Below are 8608 nucleotides of genomic sequence, written 5' to 3'. Positions count from 1 at the left end.
CCAAATAAACGCTCATAAACGGGAATAAATTCACCAAATATTCTCCGTTTATCGAAAAATTACCAAATTTGAACAGGGACTCATTTATATGATCCCTAATGTCCCTGAAAATTTTCACAAGCTAACAACAAGCACGTCACAACCTAATACTAAACAGCCCCTAAACGAGTATTACGGGTTTACCTTGTCGGTTTTCGATGAATTTTGCTAGCTTAAACGACTTTCCGGATCTCGGGTTGCAAACTCAGTATATCTACATATCATGTAACATCAAACCAAGCATAAATCATCCATGTAACAGCCTTGATAATTAGGGTTTCGGTTTTGGGTTCAAACCGAACTTTCTAACCGTAAAAACGTTGTATTCATGTTCTAATCCGCGTTTTTGACCAAAAAAATATACGTTCCAGGTTTGTAAACATGTTTAACATCAACACATAATTTTACTTGATTTTTAGGGTTTTTGGATGGTTAAACATGTTTAAAACTAATTAAAACATGTTTATATATTAATCATATACATCAAACTTTGTTAAAACTTTATGGAATTTGATCTCACCTTAGGGTTTGAAAGGAAGTTGAGAGCACAGGGGTTTAGAGCTGCTGGACTTGAAATATTTGAGAGTTAAAATGAATAACATAGCTTAGAAAGTAAGTTATATAAAACAATGTGTGGTATGGTGGGGCTAGCGATCGGAATGAAGAAAAACCCCTTAATGGGCTGTTTTGGCCCATTAAACTGTACACACAAGCCCAAACATGAAAAGCCCACTTTAAATTTAGTTCGGGTCCGGTTTTTCGCAAGAAAATTAATTCGGGTGTGAGAAATAACGTAAAAACGTGTGTTTTTCAGCTTATTTTTGTAAAATAAGAAAAACGTACTGACTCGTTGTAAAATTCCAAAATATTTTCACGGATTGCTTAGAACATGTCATATAAGTGTTTTATAAATCTTTTTCGGCTTAACGGATGCTACAATGCTTGTTTTGATATTAACGATTGCGTTTAAGCTTATAGCGTATCGATAAACGAAACCTTTTTCGTTTAAAGAATTTTAAACGTACCGAGGCCTAAATATCAATATGTTAGCCTCTATAACATATGTATAACTCGTATATGACCCCTCAGTATGTATACGGGTCATAATTAGTATCGGTCGGTTACTCGTTTAAGCACTACGAATTAACCGATTTATCGTTTACTTGTTACGTAATGAATATAGTATACCTCGTTTTATCATGAATGTCACATTCTCCCCCCGTTAAGAAATTTCGTCCCCGAAATTTAATGTGTCATCGGTTTTCTAGGGAACAGGTGTGGGTATTTCTTTCGAAATTCGTCCTTTCGTTCCCAAGTATATTCGGGTCCTTGTTTTGAATTCCACCGAACTTTTACCAATGAAATTTTGTTGTGTCGTAACTGTTTAGTTTTCCCGTCTACAATTTCTACCGGTTCCTCTACGAAGTTGAGCTTTTCCTTGATCTGAACATCTTCCAGTGGTACTATTGTCGTTTCATCCGTCAAACACTTTTTCAGATTCGATACATGAAACACGTCGTGAATAGTGTTCAGTTCTAAGGGTAGTTTTAATCGGTAGGCTACGGGACCAATTTTTGCGACAATCTCAAAAGGTCCGATGTATCTCGGGGCTAGTTTACCAGTCTTTCCAAATCTTATAACACCTTTCCATGGCGATACTTTTAAAAATACCTTATCACCTATTTCAAAAGATAACGGTTTTCTACGAACATCGGCATAACTCTTTTGTCGGTCACGGGCAGCTTTCAATTTTTGCTTAATCTGGTGAATTTTATCGGTGGTTTCCTGAATTAAATCGGATCTTGAAATTTGAGTATCACCCGCTTCTGTCCAACATAATGGTGATCTACATTTTCGCCCGTATAGAGCTTCATAAGGTGCTGCTTGTATACTACTGTGATAACTGTTATTGTAAGAGAATTCAATGAGCGGGAGGTGTTGATCCCAATTCCCATTGAAGTCCAGTACACAAGCACGAAGTAAATCTTCTAAGGTTTGGATGGTTCGTTCAGATTGACCATCGGTTTGGGGGTGGTAAGCCGTACTTAAGTCGATTCGGGTTCCTAAGGCTTCTTGTACTGCTTGCCAGAAATGTGAAGTAAAGTGACTGTCTCGATCGGAAATAATCGAAAGAGGTACTCCGTGTCGAGATACTATTTCATCAATGTAGATTTGAACGAGTTTTTCGGTGGTGTAGTTGTTACGGATGGGAATAAAGTGTGCGGATTTGGTTAATCGGTCCACAATTACCCAAATTGCGTTGTGTCCTCTAGCGGTTTTAGGAAGGTGTGTCACAAAGTCCATGGTAATTTGTTCCCATTTCCATTGTGGGATTTCGGGTTGTTGTAACATTCCCGAAGGTTTTTGATATTCCGCCTTTACCCTTGCACATGTTGCACATTTACTTACATACACGGCTATATCCTTTTTCATATCAGGCCACCAGTAAAATTCTTTGACATCCTTATACATCTTATCAGTACCTGGATGAATAGAATATTTGGATTTGTGTGCTTCATCAAGTATCAGCTTTCGGAGTTTATGAAGTGTTGGAATCCAGACCCGGTTTTTGTAATAATATACTTCATCAATTTTCTTCTCAAAATTCCTTTCATTTCCATGTAGTTCTTCTTTTTCTAGCTGATCTGCCTTCAAGGCCTCATCTTGTGCAACGCGAACTTGTTCGGTTAGGCTACTTTGAACAATCATTCCGAGTGCTCGTACCCTTAATGGTTTGATTATGTCTTTTCGGCTTAAAGCATCAGCTACTACGTTGGCCTTACCCGGATGGTATTTAATCTCACAATCATAATCATTTAACAGTTCTACCCATCTCCTTTGTCTCATGTTTAGCTCTTTCTGATCGAATATGTGTTGTAGGCTTTTGTGATCAGTATAGATGGTACATTTAGTGCCATACAAGTAATGTCTCCAAATCTTCAATGCAAAGATAACTGCTCCCAATTCCAAATCATGGGTCGTATAATTCTTTTCATGTACTTTTAATTGTCGGGAAGCTTATGCTATTACTTTCTTTCTTTGCATCAGTACGCATCCTAAACCTTTACGAGATGCGTCACAATATACCACCAATTCATCAGTTCCATCTGGAAGGCTTAATATTGGAGCCTCACATAACTTCTGTTTTAACGTTTGGAAGGCCATTTCTTGTTCTTCTCCCCATTCATATGCTCGATCTTTTTGAGTTAAGAGGGTTAGAGGTTGTGCAATACTTGAAAAGTTTTCAATGAATTTTCTATAATACCCGGCTAGTCCTAAGAATTGACGAATTTCTCTTGGTGACTTAGGCACTTGTCAATTCTTAATGGCCTCAATTTTACTTGGGTCTACTTGGATCCCTTGATGGTTCACAATGTGTCCCAAAAACTGTACTTCTTGTAGCCAAAACTCACATTTGGACAACTTTGCGTATAACTTCTCTTGTCTCAATAATTTTAAGATTTCCCGCAAATGTTGTTCGTGTTCCTCCTTACTTCTCGAATATATCAAAATGTCATCGATAAACACTATAACGAACTTGTCAAGGTAAGGTTTGCAAATTCGGTTCATAAGGTCCATAAACACTGCAGGTGCATTTGTCAACCCAAACGGCATAACCAAAAATTCATAGTGACCATACCGAGTTCGGAAGGCTGTTTTTGGTACGTCTTCTTCCTGAATTCTCACTTGATGATAACCAGATCTAAGATCAATTTTTGAAAAATACTTCGCACCTTGGAGCTGATCAAACAAGTCTTCAATTCGAGGTAAGGGGTATCTATTCTTTATAGTCACTTTATTCAATTCCCGGTAATCAATACACATTCGAAAACTCCCATCTTTCTTCTTTACAAACAACACTGGTGCTCCCCACGGTGAGTAACTAGGGCGAATAAAACCTCTGTCCAGTAATTCTTGTAACTGGTTGGACAGTTCTTGCATTTCAGAAGGCGCAAGTCTATAAGGTGCCTTAGCAATGGGTGCTGCTCCTGGTATCAAGTCAATACGGAATTCAACTTGTCGGGTCGGTGGTAAACCAGGCAACTCATCGGGGAGTACATCTGAATACTCGTGTACCACTGGGATGTCTTCAATTCGTTTTTCCTCAGGTTCCCTAACTGCTACGCTCGCCAAGTATAAAGTACAACCTTGGCGTAAATATCTCAATGCCTTAAGTTGAGATATGAGGGGCAGTACTGTACCAGATTTCTCACCTTGAACAATCATAGCTTCATCATTCGAAAGAGGTATTCTAACGGTCTTATCCTTACAGACAATTTCAACTTTATACTTAGATAGCCAGTCCATACCGACTATAACATCGAAACTTCCCAGTTCCACTGGAAGTAAATCAATAAGGAATGGGTGGTCGTTTAAGATAAGGGAACAGTCTCGGACTATTCGGTTAACAAGTATAGACTTACCGTTAGCGAGTTCTATAGTATATGGTTTTGTTAGTTCACTAACCGGCATATTTTCTAAAGGTAAGAAGTTAACAGATATGAAACTTCTATCGGCGCCCGTATCAAACAAAACTGAAGCATACTGACCCGAAACTAAGAATGTACCTGTCACCACATTCGGATCTTGACGCGCTTCACCCGGTCCTAATACAAACGCGCGTCCCTTAGCTGTGTTGGAGGTTGATGCTTGTGCTTGGTTCTGCCTTCTCACTGTACTCGGGTTCAAATTAGGGCAGTATCTCCGAAAGTGTTCCGTACTGCCACATTCATAGCAGGCACGGAGGTTCGTGGTAGGTGGGGTTTGTTGGTTGAGTTGTGGGCGGGTTGGTTGAGGTCGAGGGAGTTGAGTTGATTGCAGTGGACGGTTAACAGTGTTGGTGGGGGTTCTACAGTTGGGGGCATAGTGTCCCGTTCTTCCACACTTTTGACAGATTATCGGTTTGCAATCACCCACATGATGAAAGTTACATCTTCTGCATTTCGGTAACGTCCCTTTATAAGTTTCTTGTTTTACATTAGAACTGGTCATGGCATAACTTCGGGTATTCGGACGAGTCCGCTTGTTTTGAGGGTTTCCTTGTATTCTTGTCCCATAATCAGTTCGTTTTAAACTTGTTGTTTCACCTGGCATCCTTATCACTCCACTTCTCATCAGATCAAAAGTAACGACACCCGTTTGAGATACAGCACTTTCTAATGTCGGGTGGGCAACTGAATTCACTATACTTCTCACAGCAGGGGTCAGTCCCCAGATATAACGTTCAATTCGCTTTGCTTCCGGTGTAACCAACCACGGAACTAAGCGGGACAGTTCGTTAAAATGATTCGTGTATCCCACATGGTCTGCTCCTTTCATTTCTAGATTCCATAACTCGTGTTCCAACCTCTGAATCTCACTTTTAGGACAAAAATGCTCTAGCATGAGGGTTTTTAATTCAGTCCATGGCATACGATTAATAACATCTTGTCCCCTTATTTGGACTACCGTGTTCCACCACATCAGCGCTTGGTCTAGAAACATACTGGTAGCATATTTGACCACGCGGTTCGGTGGACACTCACTGATATTAATTACTGATTCGGTCTTTTCTATCCATTTGACCAGTCCGCTAGGTCCTTCAATACCCTTAAACTCAATCGGTTTACATGATGTAAATTGTTTGTATGAGTACTCCTGACGCGGGGGTTCTCGGTTATTATTATTATCGGTATTGGGCCTAGTATTATCATTATCAGTTGTGTTAACAACCGGTACAGGGTTTGGGTTCGGGATATTATCAGGGTGTACAACAGGTTCTGGGTTCCCAGTGACATTCATAGTTGGGAGAGTGTTATTATTATTTATGACATTACCAGTATTCACCGGGATAGTAACACCCGGGGCTACATTAGTGTCCGGCGGAGGTATATTAACAGTGGCCGTGGTGGTGCTCGTAGGTTGATTAACAGTATTGTTAGCACGTATGCCTGCAGTGACTTGTGTTACAATTGTTGGTATCACTGCTTGTAGTTGACAAGCAATCATTGCGGCCACTTCCACCTCAGACAAAGGGTTTGTTTTCCTCGGGGCCATTCTATTGAATAATCAATTATATAATAATCACTATCGTTTCACTATGATCAACACAACTTTACGATATTACACCTTCACAACACATAACTATGCCAAAGAAAACACGTTTGTATTAATTATAATCATTACTGTACATATGCATCCAAAATTAGCGCATAGGCTTAACCTGGTATAGGCCAGCGCTTGTATATGCGTATCAAAATTTGTCACCAAGTGACATGTAGACTTAACCCGATAAGGGCCAGTGCTTGAAATAGTACTAAACCACAAACAACTCCCAAGTCAGCCCAACATGCTGTAACAAAATGCTGCTTGGGATATCCAAAGACTATATACATACGGCTAAACTACTATGTCCTATCTATTCTTTGCAACATGGAACCACAACCAAACAACAGCAGCCACTAGGGCCGCATTAACCGCTAAACACGCCCCCAGTAGTATCATCGCTCGATCCTGACGCCCGTGGCTGTGAGCACTGGATCTTTGCACAATTCTGATTTCTTGCTGCATGTATCGCATGTGATCTTGCATATCATATCTATGCAGGTTTAGGTTATTTATAGAGTGTGAGTGGTCTAAAAGCTGATCAGTTGCTAAACCAAACCATGCTGAATCAGAATGACGAGGTGGCTCGGGTACCGGGGCGGGTAAACCCCAAGTAGGAATAGGTATCTCAGTGACCTGGACACGCGATGTTTCTCCCCTATGGTACGTAGATCGAGGTGGGAGAGAAGTGTGCTCAGGTGGACGCACTGAAATACGAGCGGTCCGACGGTTTCTAATAGTGGGTGGGGGTACTGGTGTATGCTGTACAGGTGGAGTAGGGGATCTGGGTGCTCTAACAGGTGAACGATAAGCACTAGTAGCTCCCTGTCCTGCAGCATTCCTAGGGGATTCCCTAGGGGGATAAGTGTCACAACGATAACCCGATAAGTCGGGTTGATCTGCGGGTACCTCGTAAGGAATTACCGCATCTGCACCTTCTTCTATTTCCTCTGGGTCCTCCTCTGTTTCTTCTTCCGGATCCTCCTCCTCCTCCTCAGGCCTTGCTGGTAGGGCATTAGGTACACGATCAGTAGATCTTGACATCTTCCTGCCCAATGGTTAGTGATAAGAATAATATCCTTCTATATTAATCATAGTAAAATACATGTAGGTATTATATACATAAGCACAAATAATCATTTATATACACAAATATTTATTTATTATTATATTTTATACACATATGTTGCTGTTTTTACCTATTCGATTGTTCATCGACTTCTTCTCGAATTTCCTCGTACAAACAAGTCTGTTATTACGTTCCGGACCATAATAACCCACTTGTCCATTCGCGTTCATCACGAGAATCATTCGTGTATATTATTTAATATTATTTTATTCCCAGAGTTAATCGAGCCTACGGTTATCTTAGGGTATCCTAAGGGACATCCTAATTCTTTATAACCAATGGCTCTGATACCAACTTCTGTCACACCCCGACTAGGTAGTTGCGGAAGCGTAATACGGGAATGTAACAGATAACACTGGTATCAACAACATTGTTTATAAGGAAATTCATATCTAATTTACATCATAATACATGGGTTGGTACTAAGTTTACAAACTAGATGTGAAAAACACATAGCCGGTTTACGAGCTTCTTATATAGTATTACATCTGCGTCTATTCACAGCTATTCAACTTTCTTCCTAACACCAAGCATGTAAGCAAATCATTCCACTTTTGCTTTACCTGAAAAGCATGTTAAAACGGGTCAACTACGTCTAGTTGGTGAGTTTCAAGTTTCACGAGTTTCAATGAAATCAGTACACGAGTTCGTAAAGTTTACAGTGTGTATGTATATATGTCTGTGTATGATGCATTATACTAAGCCACAAGTGAAACCGAAACGAGCTATACTGCATGGCCTCTCCTGCCCATGCACTCCTGTTGGCATTTAACAGCCAATTTTGCCCCATGTATGTACTATGTCTAACACCACATAGCAGTATGTAAATATATAATGACAATGTGCAACTGGTTTTACATATGTTCCGGCTTACCCCACCGGCTCTGTCACAGTTGGGTTTGTCAAACCGATAGTACTATCCACACGCCACCGGCACGAAGTTAATCACTTGTGTTTGTGGGGACTTGTCAAGTGTTAGTACTTAGATAATCCACATCATCACACGTTTTCAAGTATAACAGTTTATGTAAACATGCTTTTCACCCCAAAAGTTCGTAACACAGTTTAGAAAGTGGGGGTCGTGAAACTCACCTTATCGTAGTTCGCACAGAAATCACGTATCAAATAGTCAGATGTCTCGTTTATAGCCTGATTCCTATAAACGGTATCGTATCGTTAATACTAGTACAGTGTTCAAGCTAAGTCGGGCTGTATAGATAATCTTGGTATAGCTGTTAGGCCCAGAACATGACCATAGTCTTAGATTGTGACGTTGTATACTATGAAATGTTTAAAACTGGATTTGGCTCAGTTTTACCGTTTTCCGAGCCTAGCTCAGTTGATCGTTTATACGTT

The sequence above is a fragment of the Bidens hawaiensis genome, unplaced genomic scaffold (assembly GCF_021521415.1).
Source record: "Bidens hawaiensis isolate Kalapana, Puna unplaced genomic scaffold, B.hawaiensis_p1.1 tig00035990_1, whole genome shotgun sequence".
NCBI lineage: Eukaryota > Viridiplantae > Streptophyta > Magnoliopsida > Asterales > Asteraceae > Bidens > Bidens hawaiensis.
This window is presented reverse-complemented; position numbering follows the sequence as displayed.